Genomic DNA, 15,910 nt, shown 5'->3' with positions numbered 1-15,910 from the left:
CATTTTGGGGGAAGTTTACCCTCCTCCAATGTCACCAGGGATAGAGATACATTCGCCGAGGTCATTAGTGAGCGTTCACCCTTTTTATACTTTATAGTGTTAAAAGTGAAACCATAGGAAACCATTGGGTTTCTTTCATTTGACATCTTCTGCACGAATCCTCAACTGCTAAGAGAACTTGACTTTTCATGTGGCCTACTATATGCAGCTTTGACCTCAGACCTTTAGCATGCCACCATGTGTGGCCATCAAGTTTACATTTAAGACCACTCATTTTAAGACTGATCAGCTGGACACATGGAAATCTCAAGTCATCTTTTGAATCTCTTGCAGCTAATCTCAACTCCATTTGTTTATTTGCAAAAACATAAAAACTGAAGGTTTTAGTTCAACAGTGGCCTTTGCCAAAGACAAAGGAGAAGCTGCTTTTGTCTGCGTCGTTCTAAAATCAAGGACCCATTGTTTTCAAAAATTCGGAAACCTTCACCACTTAATTCATATTTCAGTGAAAACTTTGCTGGCGTACCGGATTCAGATACTTTCTACAGAAAGAAAGTCCAACAGCAACGCTGTGGCTGCCTCTTTACTCATCTACTTTGTTGTCTAAGAACAGAAAGTCCTCTTTCTCCACATCACTTTCCCATTCCCTCTTGCCTCCGTCCAAGTGTCTTTTTCTTTCTTTCTATCCTTCTAAGCTCTCAGCAGGAGAAATGTGAACATCCCTGTCATTCTCTTTAATGTCTCATCCAATTCTCAACCTCTTGTTCCGAGTGGACGAATATTTGGAGAGAGCATTTGAACCCTTGAACATGGTTCCAATCGACTTTTCCCCCTGTTTACTCCACACAGATTGCTCCTTTCTTTTTGATAATTTCCTTCTTCTAACTCTTTGACTTTCTCCTCTTTATCTGGTGCTCTCTGCGGAAATCATGACATTATTCTGTTCCTCCTTCCTCTCTGGCCTTGACAGCGTTAAACATAATGACAGCCATCGATGAGGTCACACGTTTATGTAGGTGACATTATATACTGTAGCCTATATAGCTATAACATTTACTATGTGAATTTAAACAAATGCTGTAGTTTATATCAGTAATCGTTGTACGATGACTGACACAATACATCAGCTTTAATCCTGGCTGTCAGTTGATTGGCAGTTGGCTGAGTGTGATATAGTGCAGCAGAGACAGGCAAACACTGAACTCTAACACAGTCAGATAATGACAGTGCAGAAACACTGATAAAACCAAACGGACGCTCCCCGGTGATGGATGATCGAGTCAGGGCAGTTTTCAAAAACTGTGACAAATTTTTCATTTTAAACAAGACTGAAAGGCTGTAAACACATTGATCCGGAAGTAGAGGATGCAGACCAATGCTGCTGTATTTTTGGAATTGTGTGTGTGTGCCCCCCCCCCCCCTTTTTTGAATTACGATTGATTCCAGTTTCATCCCTGTGCATCAAATATGAAAATATGAAGCTAGAGCCAGGTCTTTTTTCTAATTGCTTATCTTAAAAAGATAAAATTGAAACAAAAGGAAGAACAGTACGCCTGGCTGCATGTAGAAAAGCAGTGCCAACGATTTCTAATCAGCATGTTGCATCTGGTTTGTTTAATCGATATATAAGTTGTGGTTTTCTGGCAACTGGCTTTTTCTTGGTGACCAGTGGTGACCATTCACGTTTGAGCGATTGAGATTAATCTAATTATTTCCCCCCGCATACAGTCTTCATGCTGCTAGCCATAGCTTTCTATTCATTATAAAGACGTTGGTATCAATCTTCTCATATAACGCTTAACAAAAACTTGAATAAGCCCATTTGCACTGGATAAGTTTATTGATGGTATTTTGGGAATTTTGCACTTGGATTTTAATGGAATACTTGTGTTTTTAATATTTGTTGGTGGCGCCACCCAAGTCCCACTGAGACAGGATATAAGAACACTGTTCACTGTATATATATATATATATATATATACCACATGTTGTTGGTATGTATAGATAGCATTTCCCCTGTCCAATTCTGGTACCACACACTTGCAAGAACAGTGCTGACATAGCAAATACCCAGGTCACAGGAAATGTCCTTTACACCTCTATACAATATCAAACCCCATTCATTATTTTGCATATCATACACGTGTGTGTGTGTGTGTGTGTGTTTCAAACCTTTAGCTGGAGCAACTGAGGTATATCGTAATGTTAAAGCTGCTAATGTAAAAGCTCAGCTAACAGTGTAATAACCTTGTTGCGTGCATAATGCATTTCCAATCAAGCTAAATGCTAAATCCTAGAAGTGTAATAAACTCTTCTTGATATAATGTGGTGCAACAAAGGCTGTCTCTCAGCATGCAGAGGAGCAGCACTGTGGTATATTGTCCTAAGAGTTTTGGACGACAGGGAAGCAAATGAGAGTGGAGGACTGCTTTTTTAAAAATTTGGCATGAACAAAAACAGAAACATCTGAAGTTCAGATTGGAGTTGAGTGTTCGGGCTTTCTCTTCCACACAGGTCTTGGCCTTCAATTAGATGTCTCCACTACCTGGTGCTATGTAACCTTGTGGAGATGCTGCCTCGCCACAGACCTGCCTGTCAGTGACAAACAAGCACATCACCAGACGGACAAGGATCGCAGAGGAATTCACTCATTTACTCACATTTAGGACTAATATTCACCATATATAAATATTTGTATAATATATCTATTGTAAGTTTGAGGGGAGTTTGCCGTATTTATATCAGAAAGCCGGCGTTACAAACTGTAAAGTTTGAAAGGTGCGGAGGCTCTAACTAAACATTGTATTTTGTTGCATCGTGGGAAATGTAGTGCCCATTCTATTTTGATTTTGGAGTTCTGCTGCTTTGATTGTGTCATCTTTTTTATTCTGTCTCTTGTAATTCTCTCAGCTTTTTGAATTTCAGTGCTAATTTGCTAGTGTATTCAATTAAAATTGAATATTTGTACAGTATTTGCACATGAAATCTAGGGCATGCTTAAGGTTAAGGGAAGATTACTAAAGTAAAAAAATTAAGTCTGTGATGGGAGGGAAACATTATTAATATCATTAAGGTCATTAAGGTGGATGTCATGTGCTGCCATCCACAATCTTGATCTCCACTCCCTCTGTGTTAGATAAAGGGCACACCACTTCCTGTCCTGGCACTGATAAAACTTGCAATGTGCAGAATAATCAAATAAGACAGACATTTCTATATAGTCTGGGCTGGCACATGTATAACAGTTTGGGGTGATGCCAGCAGTGGAAGGTCTAACAAAACATCAGGGTTGAAGGTAAAGGTGTGACTGACCCGCGATTGGTCTCACTAGTGTCACAGCAGAAATAATGACTGGGCATGACATTGCACATTTCACCCCTCGCAACTGTCTCTTTCATTTCTCAGGAAACTGAGCGAGGCTGCTGATGTTACTATTCGGGCAGAAGAGTAACCCTTAGTGGTTTTTCTGCCTGCTGACACATACACATGTGAAATACCATCACAAAACCATGAACTGAGCCTGTTTTGGATTTGGTTTCTCCCCATGTCAGACAAGCTTACTGCTGCGAACGCCGCTTGCCATGTACAGCATGCCAACAGACACAAGGGACACTGACCAGCCAATGTGTCCTCAACGCCTGGAGCCTTTGGATGCGTCCAGCTGGATCATCTTGGGCCTGACAGAAGCATCGATGTTCACAGAAGTAAATGATTGGATTGTCTGAGTAGGGTGGCTCCCAAGTCTCACTTTACCACAAGCAGCTGGAGTGGATGAGTGCACAGCTCCATCAGACACTCCTCTGATGTCAACGCCAGCAGCATCAGCTCCATCTCGACCGAGAGCTCTGAGAAACTCGATTAATAGTCCCCACAGATCTTTGGCGAGCACATGAAGGACCAAAGTCAATTCTCACCAGGGGGATACAGATGTATTACTGGTCAATCAATGTCTCTCCCTGCAGACAATGTTTCAGGAGAGGGTGGACACAAATGGCAGGAGGAGATTGCTCCTATTAATTCACATTATGTGGAAAAAGGAAGATCTCAAATGAATAATTTGACACAATTGTTCACACAATTCACTTACTAAACCCTCTTATGAAACAGGAAATGTGCCCCCCCCCCCATTGTGGACATTGTCAGTGTCCCAGGAATTTAAGAACCATGTTGGTGAGACTTTGCGTTCGTGCACTGAACACAAAATTAACTCAACCTTCATCATCAATCTTTTTTTTCTACCCCTCACTCTAGGCTTCCAAAAACAATAAAATTATTTTTCTATTCCAATCCTGTGACTTGGCTATAAATTTAAAAGAGAATTAATGACCACTTCAGTGATGGAGCCAAACCAACTGACATGTCGGTTAATAAGCAAAAGGCAAAAATTGCTCCGGGGTACCGAAAATCCATATGGATGCGTAAAACAAGCCATTTGACAATCGGAGCACAGGTGGTGTGTACCTGAGCTACAAGTCCATCAACCAGCCGGGGAGGATAGCTTTTCTTCACTGAGATACAAATTCAGTCTGCAGCCAGGTGTACTGCATTTTAATATGGCAACCCACAAAGAAAACGCCATCGTTAAAGCTCAACAAATCACATTGTGTACCCAAACACACCTTTATTGACAGTGTGTTTTCTGATGCACGTCAAACCAGCCAGCACCGTATTATTTTCTATGTAAACCCACACACTGGCAGAGCGGCGCCACTGACGGCGATCCACACTCCAGGAAAGCATTGTTTTATTCAGACTTGTACCCTGAAGTGGCACATCCCAGCGTCTGTGCCCAGATTCGTCCCTTCGCGGTTGATAGCATGCATGTCGTCTTCTGTGGGCTTGTAGATGTCACGGCAGACATGGGGAAGCTCATTGTTTAGGCAAAAAAACTACCAAAACTCTATGAGCTGCAGGCATGGCTGCATATATACTGTATAGTTGTAAAGGCAGATATTTCTTGCTGAGCCAAAGATGGACAGATTGGGCCTCATTTGATGAGGGAGGTAAACAAATTCCAGGATACCTGATGAACGCAGGACAGCAATCCAAACTCACTTAAAGCATCCCCACTGTATTGTGTGCACACCTCTTCTCAGGACTACAGCACATGCAGGAACTGTGCGTGATTAACATTTCCCTTCCCCCAGGAGGTGCAAGGAAACTCAGCTCATTTATTTTTAATTTGGTGACATCCCGTTATATCCTTCACCAAAGAACTTTGTTTTCTCATGCACATTTATTTATTAATTCATTTCTGGTTTTGCATTTGAATCCTTAAAAAAAAAAATCAGAGTAAAAGCTTCATGGTCATTTTTCAAGTAGTTGCACAGCAGCAGCCTTACAAACCAACAGGCAAAGACACACATTTTATTTAAAGACAACTCAGCCACAGGTAAAGAGCCTTCACTTCAGTGATGTTGTTGCACAAGCACTGGGTGCAATAAAAATACGTTTTGCAGGGAAAAGGCATCTCACATTCACTCCCATTCTTCAAATTCTGCCATAGGCCGAGATGTCCCATTAGGATTCATGTGTGGATTAGTGAGCGTGGTGGTGCGTATATGGTTTTGCTCCGCGACTGTATGTATGGCTCTGTTCTGTTTGTGTGAGGCTGGGAGTGAATCCTCATAGTGATGCACTGGCCATTGGGTACACTGGGACCATAAGGCGGAGTTGAGTCAGCGGACCACCAACAAATCCATAAAGTTATTATATGTCTCTTTACCACGCATGAGAGCATGCTGTGTATTGTATGTAGTGTACATGTGTAATCTATGATTGAGCCCAAGCACACCAAGAGTCCAGGGCTTTCATTTTCAGTACAACCTTCTGTATACACCCACTACAAGAACCATGACAAAACTAAATCCATCCAATAGTTGTTGAAGTATGTTTGTGAGGACAAAAGTTGTAGAATGGCGGACATTGCCATCTCTAGAGCCACATTGCTAGCATGGCGGAAAATAAAAAAATGTTAAAATTGGTGGAGCTGAGGCCACGATCCTGAAGGGAAATATTTTCCTCCTTTTTTTATCATTTTTCTTCCACGACTGTGGCAAAACATCCCCCTATACTCCCTTGTCAAGAGCTCCATACAAACACCTGAATTCACTTCTTTTACTGTCTTTCTTTCTTTCTTCCCATGTGGCTCTACTCTTTATTAATTGGACAATAGAAAGTACTATTCTCTACTGATCTTTCTTCAGACATGTTGGTTGAAAGGGTGGTCACAGCTCACAGACTTCTGTGACGGCATTCAGGGATTCCTTCTTTTCTCAAGGACACCTCAGGTAGGGGCAAGTGTATTGATATTAGCTGCTGTGTATATGTTTTATATGTTTTCCTAATTATCCTTCCTGTGATATGCAGTGCGCCTTTTGTTATCCAGTGAGCAGACTCTGTTAAAGGCACTCTATATATAGACTTGCCTAGACGCGACTTGAAAAGATGGACTGTGCAAAATAAACAGAGTGGAGCTGATGTCTGCAGACCCTTGACGATCAATCGGACCTGGGGCCTTTGGTTACCATGGAAACTCAATGCTCATTATAAAGGATTGGCAGAGGTTATAGCAGAGCAAATACTGTATAAGGAAAGGTGGAAAGAGGAGCAGAAACAAATTACGATGAACGATGAAGCAAGGCTAAAGGGAAACTGTGTGCGATTGATAAGATAGGTTTTCTAAAACAATATCTGACTTAAGTAAACGTCATGTAGTCATTTCATAATTAGGTATTCACCTTCCCAAACCCCCTATGGCACCTTTTCAAACTGCTCCAATTCTACGTGTGTTTAGAGCTCTATAATGTCCCTATTAGTCTTAATGATGATGGTGGAAAGCACTACTCCACGACTCCCGTGAGTCCACAAATGGGTTGGAAACTGGTTTTGCACATGATCATCATTCTTTCTTGTCTCCATGCTCATTAAACCATTCAGTTCCACTGCCAAGTGGATAAAAGCAAGGTCACAGAGGAGGTGTCGGCAGCCACCGGGAGGATTGTCCTCAAAAGTGTTCATCCAGCTGAGATCCACTCTCAGACGACTATTTAGGGCAACTCACAGCTCAAAGAGCCACGCAAGGTTTTAAGCCATGCTAATGGCATGGCTCCGGGGATGGCGATGGTCTGAAGGCTTTGTCGGTTGGTCAGTCCGTCTATCACTTTGGAACGGCCTCAGATGTCTCTGATATCTCAACAACTAATGGGTGGATTGTCCTGAAGATTTGAATAAATGGAATTGTAAATCGTCTTGCTGACCACTCAAAGGGCTTTAGAGTACAAGTCACATTCACCCATTCACACACACATTCGTACTTCCCACACTGCTGGCACACAGCCGTCACAGGCAATGTAGGCTTCAGCATATTGCCAGAGGACACTAAAGCATGCAGACTTGAGGAGTCGCAGATCGTACCACCGCCAACATTCATGGCCCCCCGAGGATGAATCTGGCTTGGCAATTGTTGGCATACTGACAAACTAAACTACGATTCCATACCTGCTAAATAAGCTAAAATGATTGCATTATTATTATTATAAGCATGTTAATATGCTGCTGTTAGCCTTGGGTAATGCAAGGCACTCCTTCACACATTCTGATCTGATCTACAGGCAGAAGCGAGTTTATTCATTCACCTGCAAGTAGTCTTCTCTCACATTTATTATTAAAAGTCCTTGACAGTTTGTCTTTCCTGATTAAGCCACAATACATATTTACTTTACATCAGAGCTAATCATTTTGCAACCCATGCTGCTCTGTTTGTGCTTGAATACAATTTAGAGCTGTGGCCGGAGTAATTTTCGCTCCTTAGAAACCAATTATTGTCGTCATCTCAATTTTTCTTCTTTGATTATATTATTTCTAGCCGCATAACGACCCCAATTCTTCCCCCAAAAAAGCAAAATAAAGTGTGTTCAAACTGTGTGCTCTTATCATGGAGCGGTGGGCGACCAGGGCTCGCTTTACGCAGCTTCACACTAAGATAAAGCCACATCTACCCTCGCTGAAACTCTGTATGTGCAGTAGGTGTGCTTTGTCCGTCTAAAGGAGAACTGAGCACATTGCCATTCCTCCACCGGGCAAAGCAGCGCGAGCAGAACCAGATTTATTCCGGCTGAATGAATGCAGGTAGCAAATTGCACTCACAACAAAAAGCACTCACGCCTCTCCACCAGAGTTACCCTGTAATCACTGTAATTCTTCCTGAGCTTCCTTGTTTTTAATAACCAGTGTGATATGGTTCCACTGTATTATTTGTTGTGCTGAAACAAAAAAGGCAAGAAACACACACACACACACACACACACACACACACACAACAAATTCCATATACTTCAGGACTACGCTTGCTCCCTCTGTTTATTTTCACTTAATGCTTCCTAATTTCTGCCAGACTGCAGTTTTACCATCCGAAAAGACTTCATGCGCAGAAGTTTTCTGCATTGCTCACAGTCCAATTTAGCGCTGCTATACTAAAGCAAGACTGTAAATAAATGCAGTGAGGAAACACATTTGTCTGAACTCTGGCGGGAAAAAAATCGGAAGTTTGGAAAAAAAAAAAAGTGCCGCATCTGTCTCATGAACAACAGCAGACACAAATAAGAGATGAAGGGGAACAGCTGCGTGCGAGCAATCATATTTATCGTCGCGTGCGGTTGCACAGCAAGGATGCTCTCAGCTGATTTCCTTTAACATCATTAAGCGTGTTACGCACGGAGTTCATTACACTGCGCACTCAAGCAATCGCTGCCCGAGCTGTGTGAACTGAGTGAAATGGAGTGTGCGGACTTATGCGCAAACATAACGCCTGTGAGCGTGTGGGCAGACGGACGTGTTTTTCATATGCATGCATTTGCGTCTGTGACGTGCTGAAGTCACACAGAAGTTAAGACAGGGAGACAAATAATGAGACTTTTAATTTACAAAATGATGCTTGTGTGTGTGTGTGTGTGTGCACGAGTGCTTCTGTGATTGTTGTAAATGGGTAGCAGGGGGGTCATTAGGCTGCGGGAAACATCTGCGTGGTTGCTTTTTTTTTAACTTAATGTCCAATTATAATAATCTCTGTAGACACGCGTACACAAGCACATACACACAGATGCACATTCGTTGCAGCTCCAATTAAAGTTACTGAGAGACGTCAGCTATGGAGGAACTTATAATGTGGTCTTGGCACTTGCCCCTTTTTTTCCCTGGGCCAAATCAGTGCCTGAAATACATCTGCGACATTAGCCGGCGAGTTTTTTAGGAGACGTTTAACTGAGGACACAAGACACATTGAAATCACAATCTGCCCAATTATTTGCGAGTGCCCAGGCATCTATCCACATCCAAAGTACGCCACTGACCAAACGCTGCCCAGTTCCCCCCTGCAACTTTTTTTAGTTGCTGCACAACCTGCCTTCAGGAGCAAAGTCAGTTTAATGAGCCAAAGTAGAGTCCACTGCACTTTGTACAGAGGGAAAGGTGGTGCACGTTTCTATTTTGTGGCCAGATCTATATACGAGATGAGTTAAAAAAAAAAGGATGATGCGGATCAAACAGAAAAAAAACTGAGTATCGCTTATCTCCTTAAAAATCCTGGTAGCTGTGTCGCCACATCAACCAAAGAAAATCCTATTCTTAACGAAGCAATTAGTCAGTACTCGTATACAAATGATCAGGTTCAGTCTTTCATTTTCTTATATACTAGATGAGTATCAGAATATAGCAGTGTATGCAACTGCTGGCTTATACACGTGTTTAAGAAATTCATGGTGTATGAATCAAAGCTAATCAGGAATATGTTTGATGTCCATCTCCTGCGAATGAGATCGGCCCCAAAGGAATGTGGGCGTCATTAATTATTAGAGGGCCGCTATTCGTGTGGAAAACATAAAACAATAGAGCATTAAAGTTTAGGTCAGGCCAAAGAGGAGTTCCAAGGGGAGTGTCCTTTCATCTGGGCCCATCGAAGAAGGGAATAAATAATGATATAAAAGTGAATGAGCAAGCTGCGCCAATTCCGTCTGCTCCCTGGGACCAGCTCAGTTTTTATCTACTTTCTTTTGACTCACAGTAAAGCCTATAAAAGCAACAGAAAACTGTCACGGCGGAGGGGCCTCTGATCTTCTGGCCCCGCATGGGGAGTCGTCCTTTGCAACGGTAAAATCACCTTGGCGAGGAGGAGTTTGTTGCCCATGACCATATCAGAGCTCCAAAAATCAACTCCATAAAGTCTCGGATACATTTTATAACAACAACCATAACAATGACAACTTTTGCGACCCAGTTTTCCCGTTGGAAGTGTAAATGTTTCCTCCTGTCTTAAAAAAAGGGACTGAGGTCAACCCAACAGTCCCTTTTTCCATTTTTCATACTGTGTTTCGCATACTCAATGTTTTGCAGTGCTAGAAGGTGAACTGTATTAAAACCATCATCTGTACAGTATCCTCTCAACACCCTGTTGGTGTGGCAAGAGACGGAAACGTGATGTTGGAAAATCGGCGGTTCGGATCCCAGACCTGCTTGGAAAACCGGGACGGGGAACGTGAATGATCAAGGTCCTCAGCTAACACCAGGTAAGGTCAAACCTCTCCTGGGCAGCTACTAGTGTGGGAAATACTGCGTTTGATTGTTAAAGCTGAAGTGAAACAACAAAGTCCTGTTGTTGGTTAAGGACTGTAATGTCTATTGTGAAACTTCTGCTGTTTTTCTGATTGGGATTACAGCTTCCCTCCAGTTGTGTCTATCAAAACACGAATGCAGACGTCTTCGGAATCCGTAAAGGATGCACTGTATTTTAGTTGTTAATTCCATTCAAAAACAACTGTGACATGTGAAAATGATTTGTGGTTTTACAGTGGGTTACGTCCTTAACTGTTGACGCCTTACACTCATCTGCTCATCCTCGCTTACCCGAGAAAAACAAGGACTCGTGAGTCATCCTTTTATTATTTATCCATCCATCCATCCATCCATCCATCCATCCATCCATCCATGCATGCATGCATGCACCCCCTCCGCCTGTCTCCTTGTCTCTCCGTCCATCTCCCTCTCCTTCACACCTCTGTGAGCCTCTCGCTGCTTTCTCCCAAAATCCAATTAGTCAAAGCTGACTCCGTACTCTGCAGGACGGCTGAGAAGAGAGAGAGAGAGAGACAGGAGAGAGGGAGGGGATGGGAGAAACTGCCGACAGAGACCCTTAACCAGAAGTTTCTCAACCTTAGCTTGTCTCCTGCGGTTTGACCATGAAGAACAGAGGAAGGGAAACAAGGGGGTGAAAACAGGGGGGCGAGGATGAGAGGTAACTGCCAAGAAGCCCTCAGCAGAAAATCCCCCTGACTACACATCTGCTTTCTTTGGTCTTGGAAGAGATGTGTCATGCAAACTTAATATCTTGAATTTTGGGATTTGGAGAAACATATTTTTAATGTTGAGACCAATGAGTAAAATCTATGCGTTGGGTCTGTTGAGCAAATAGCAGTAACATAAACAATATATATATATTATTTGCAAGGGGAAGGTTAGATCTGGTAATATGAGATACATGTTTTCAATGTGGCGTGTAACCCTCAAAGCCTTATCACAGATACCTGGATTTATACATTTACGCTGCAAAACAAAAACAAAGGAATGAAGTGGAAATGCAGAATGCAGCCACTACAATGAGTAAACAACTTAGCTAAGGTGTAGTTTAAGTCTACTCACGTGTCTGACCAAAATCCAAAAGATAAATTCAACATCAGCTTCAAAGTTTTTCAAAGGCTAAATCACGCTACTCTTCGCCATTCTTATACGAGTTGAATCAAGCAATCACTGTGCTACACGTCAGATATGCGCAAAAAGATAATCATTTCGGTTTATCTTCAGAACAAACACTGTCGGTCATTGTAAGTCGCTGTGGACAAAAGCATCAGCGAAAAGTGAATGTAGTGTAATATCGCAAAAAGACAATTTGAAGGGAGTTGTGCTATATAGTCAGCGAACGGGCGAAAAAAAATAAAATAGAATCTCATCAATCATCACGAGGTCGTCCGCGCTCCAACATGTCAGAGATCAGCCGTCACGGGACTGGCCAGTCTGCTGAGCCTTTTTTTTGAACGTTTCCACTTCTCGTCACTTGACATCTCCGTCCTGGTCGAGGACGGCACATCGGCGCTTCTACTTCCTGCAGGGACCGGAGAGAAAGGTCAACCTGCCGCCGAGGATCCTCGTCAACCTCGCCACCGATCACAGCGTGGTACAGGCACTGCTCTGCCGACGCCCCACTTCCTGAGGCAGAGCGCTGAGGCTGCTGCTGCTGCTAATGTGCCGCTTTAACCACACAACTTGTGTATGTATAACTGAAGAGGCGCGAATCGTATTTTTAGGGAAGAGCTGCTGATGCTAGTCCTTCATTCAATATTTAGTGTTTACCATTCTCGGCTCTAGTCAATGGCTCAATGATTCAGTTAGGCGTGTCATGCTTTGCCTCTCTGATGTGCTTAGGTACTGTCGTGTTGCACAACTTTTCAGTGTGTACTAAACATAAAAATGTACAGCATGGGTGAATATATATATAGAAGTACATTTATCTTAATGTACGCTAAACAATTGTGACTTCAGTTCCGGTGGCGACCACCCATGTGTATTTCCCGGAACTTATTTAATCACATTAAAATTGAAAGCAAAACAAGCAACATGAAGTCCAGGTTAAAAGGAAATTCATCCACGAACCAAATCAATTGAACACTGGGAGATAATGATGATAACAGCTTGAGATAAGAAAAGCATACATTTTAAAACAGACAGTACAGTATATGAGAATGAGAAAACGTGCAGTGCAATGCCTTCTGTATCTGCCGATGATTGTCGGATCTGAAACGAAAAGCATTTCCACCTCCGCGCAGACCTCAGTCATTACCTGGTAAATGTGTACGAACATGTTCGGCCATGTTCTCATAAAGAGATAGGCTTGTTTTGACATGTTTTCATCTTTGGTGCGCAGCAGCCGTATTCTCCACGCCGCTTTCCAGACATTACTTGTCAGTCAAAGCATTCGTCCTCCATATATATTCATCCTCTTTGATTGTTTATGCTTTTCGTTTCCCCAGCAGAGATATTGAACTGCGGATGCTCGATTTTTCAGAAATCCACTCCAACCTGACAGACCCTGATGATAACCAAGCTGCCTGGAATAAAAATGACCTGGACTGGACCCAGACCATCATCAACACCACAATCATCATGTGTTGATTTGTTTGACATGAAATGTAATAAGGGCGTCGGTGAGCCCGCTCGGCTGCGCCGGCGCCCCGTGCACGGAGGCAAGAGTCCTGCAGTGGCCGCCAGGTCGGACCCCGGCCTCTTACTGCATGTCCTCCCCCCCTTCACACTAACATGCTGTCCTGTCAATAAAGGCTCAAGCCTGCCCCCCCAAAAAATTGAACTGAAATGCAGCAGCACAAATGCGTCTCTAGAATGTGAATGTTTGAAGTTGCCCTTTCTCTGTCCATGTCATATTCCTATATTTCCTTGTTAAACATTTTACATGTTGTTGTATGATCGTATATCATTTCTTATAAAACACGATTTGGATTTTGATGTACTTTTTAAATTTTTTTTTACCAGTGCAACAATGTTGAAAAACTGAAGTTAACCCCAGCCCGTCTTTATGATAGTGAGTCACTGTGTGTCCCGTCTGCCCTGAAGAAATGGCGCTCGTGTATTAAAGGGCGTATTAAACAGCACAACCATATTGTAAATGCAAAAAGACAGCTGAAGCTCTTGGCAAGTGACAATCACCACCACCCACTCCACTTACAAATCATTATCTTTTTTTCCAAGATTTATTTTGATAGTAATTCATTAAAGGAGAGACCAGAAATGAAGAGAGAGTAGGGGTCTGTCACACAGTAAATATGCTGGTACCCTGGGAGTTGAACCGTGGTACCTGCTGCTGAAAACACAGCGCACTTGTTGTATTTAACCTAATAGTTCTGCCAGTGGAAAAAACATGTGTTTTTTGCTTTATTTTTCACTTTGCACATTGATTCTGCTATTTCCCCACATTTCCTCTCACCTGGCTCTATTTTATTCAGTACATTGTACACTGTCGTGCTGAAATTGTCGCATGCGTTATATGTCCGATGCTTCAACATTTGCCATATTTTCCTTTCGTCTGCTGCGGTAACCCAGTCGGCCTACCAGGATCGTCACGGTAAAATCTGTTCAAATCACAGGAAGACAACACTAACAGTCGCACTAAAGACATCCCGTGCCTCTTGCACATTCAATCTTTTAATTGGACAAAGATTTGGAGACAATGTTTGAATGTTTTTCACATGACTATGAAAACATATTGAGTGGTACTGTGTTTTTTCCATCTCAACATGTCATATATGGGGCAAATTAGAAGCCGCCCTTCTATGAAAGATTAACTCAGTTGTTCTCAATCAACCCTTAACAGTCTCCCAACAACCTGATCTGCGTAAAAGACGGCCAGCTAATATGCGAAGTTGCTGATGACCAGCTATTTGGAAAACCCTACAATCAACTCATCACCTGTGGGGAATACAGAGATTTCCTCTTCTCCTCACAAGTTTAGAGAACATTATTTTTGTTAAGCTCTCTGGCAGTGGTCACGTCAGCTGTAAAACTCCTTTACCAGCTAAAAATACATTCTGAACGTCAGTGGCATGTCATCAGGGCAAGCGAGGTCAAGTGCTTGACCTTTAAAAGCAAAAGAATTAATATCATTTGGAATTGGAAACAATAAATCGACTTAAATCTGACCAGAACAGCGCTCTGTCCCATAAAGGATATGATATTACCTCTTTGAAATCCTTAATTTACTGTCCACTTGTGGTGACTATGTGTCTGGAAGCTATGTTGACTATCAGCCGATGCTACTCAACGTTTTTGTGGGTGTGACATTCCCCGCTCTGAGATCATGTATCTTGCACACAATACTATACTCATGCTCAGTTGCGAGTGAAAACTGTGCTTTTCACATTGCAAAAATTGCACCCAAGTGTTTTCTTCCTAGGCGTTAAGAGGTAACAGTAGCAAATGAAAAAGGTGATTGTGATCTGTGCAAGATCTGCGGTACGTTTGAGAGGTTCGAGACGTTGTTACAGTTGTGCAGCTCCTCTGAGGGAGCGTTCAGAGAATTACAAGTTTGCAGAATAGCTGTGAATTGGCAGAGCAGCGTATGTGCAGCTCAGGCTGTTTGTCATTTAAAATAATGCCGCGACCACTCGGGACCCGAGACAAGACCCCGAACTCTCACTGCTTTCATTTGCCCCTGGCAGCAGAACTACTCTGGTCTCACACATTCCGGTCCTCCATCAACAACTGCTGTCAAATATAACTATGAGAACAGGATGAACTCACTACTATAACGGATAAAAGGACTAATCTTGCACTATATTGTGGTGTGCTGGTCTACCTCACAATCATAAAACAACGTAGTCGCATGTGTCTAGATTTAATTACATCACTGCAATGTTTTATATCTATGGCATATGCAATACCCCAGCCTCTTTAATTCTGTTCTGCTTTGTAATTATCTTATTAATCGTTTCTTCTCAGCTAATAAAGGTGTAGGGTTTTTCTGTGTAAGGTTCAAGTTTCTCTATTATCATTCCAAACATGTACATGCAAAGAGTGACATTTTCGAGACTCAGCTCCCAGCATAATAAATTAACAATAAGAATAAATAATTCATACCTAAAATAGTAATCATTGCACTTGATGTTGTCAGGATGTTTTTAAAACTCTGCAACTGTTCAATTAGATTTGTGCAGCAAGTTGAACTGATGGAGTTCTACAGTTGTTGATTACTGCCCAGTTAAAATCATGTATCTTCATATACCTGACCTGAACCCGACGAGTCCCAACAAGCGGCTGTGTGTTAGGGTTGGGGTTTTCGGGGGTTTGTTTAAAG

General features: G+C 42.4%; 1 long non-coding RNA gene across 2 annotated transcripts in view; it reads left to right on the top strand.

The window, feature by feature from the left end:
- The window catches only part of LOC118319219, a 29,580-nt gene extending 13,930 nt beyond the window's left edge, over nt 1-15,650 (top strand). Inside the window, exons 2-4 of one of the 2 annotated variants that reach the window (XR_004795923.2) lie at nt 10,430-10,562; nt 10,845-10,918; nt 13,112-15,650. This is a non-coding gene — a long non-coding RNA (uncharacterized LOC118319219). Of the gene's footprint in view, nt 1-10,429; nt 10,563-10,844; nt 10,919-13,076 lie in introns of both variants that reach the window. The other variant, XR_004795924.2, reaches the window with a different exon arrangement.
- The last annotated feature ends 260 nt before the right edge of the window (nt 15,651-15,910 follow it).

This window comes from Scophthalmus maximus, chromosome 9 (genome assembly GCF_022379125.1).
Source record: "Scophthalmus maximus strain ysfricsl-2021 chromosome 9, ASM2237912v1, whole genome shotgun sequence".
NCBI classification, from domain to species: domain Eukaryota; kingdom Metazoa; phylum Chordata; class Actinopteri; order Pleuronectiformes; family Scophthalmidae; genus Scophthalmus; species Scophthalmus maximus.
The sequence above is the reverse complement of the archived record's forward strand: the minus strand, read 5'-3'. Positions and strand labels throughout refer to the sequence as shown.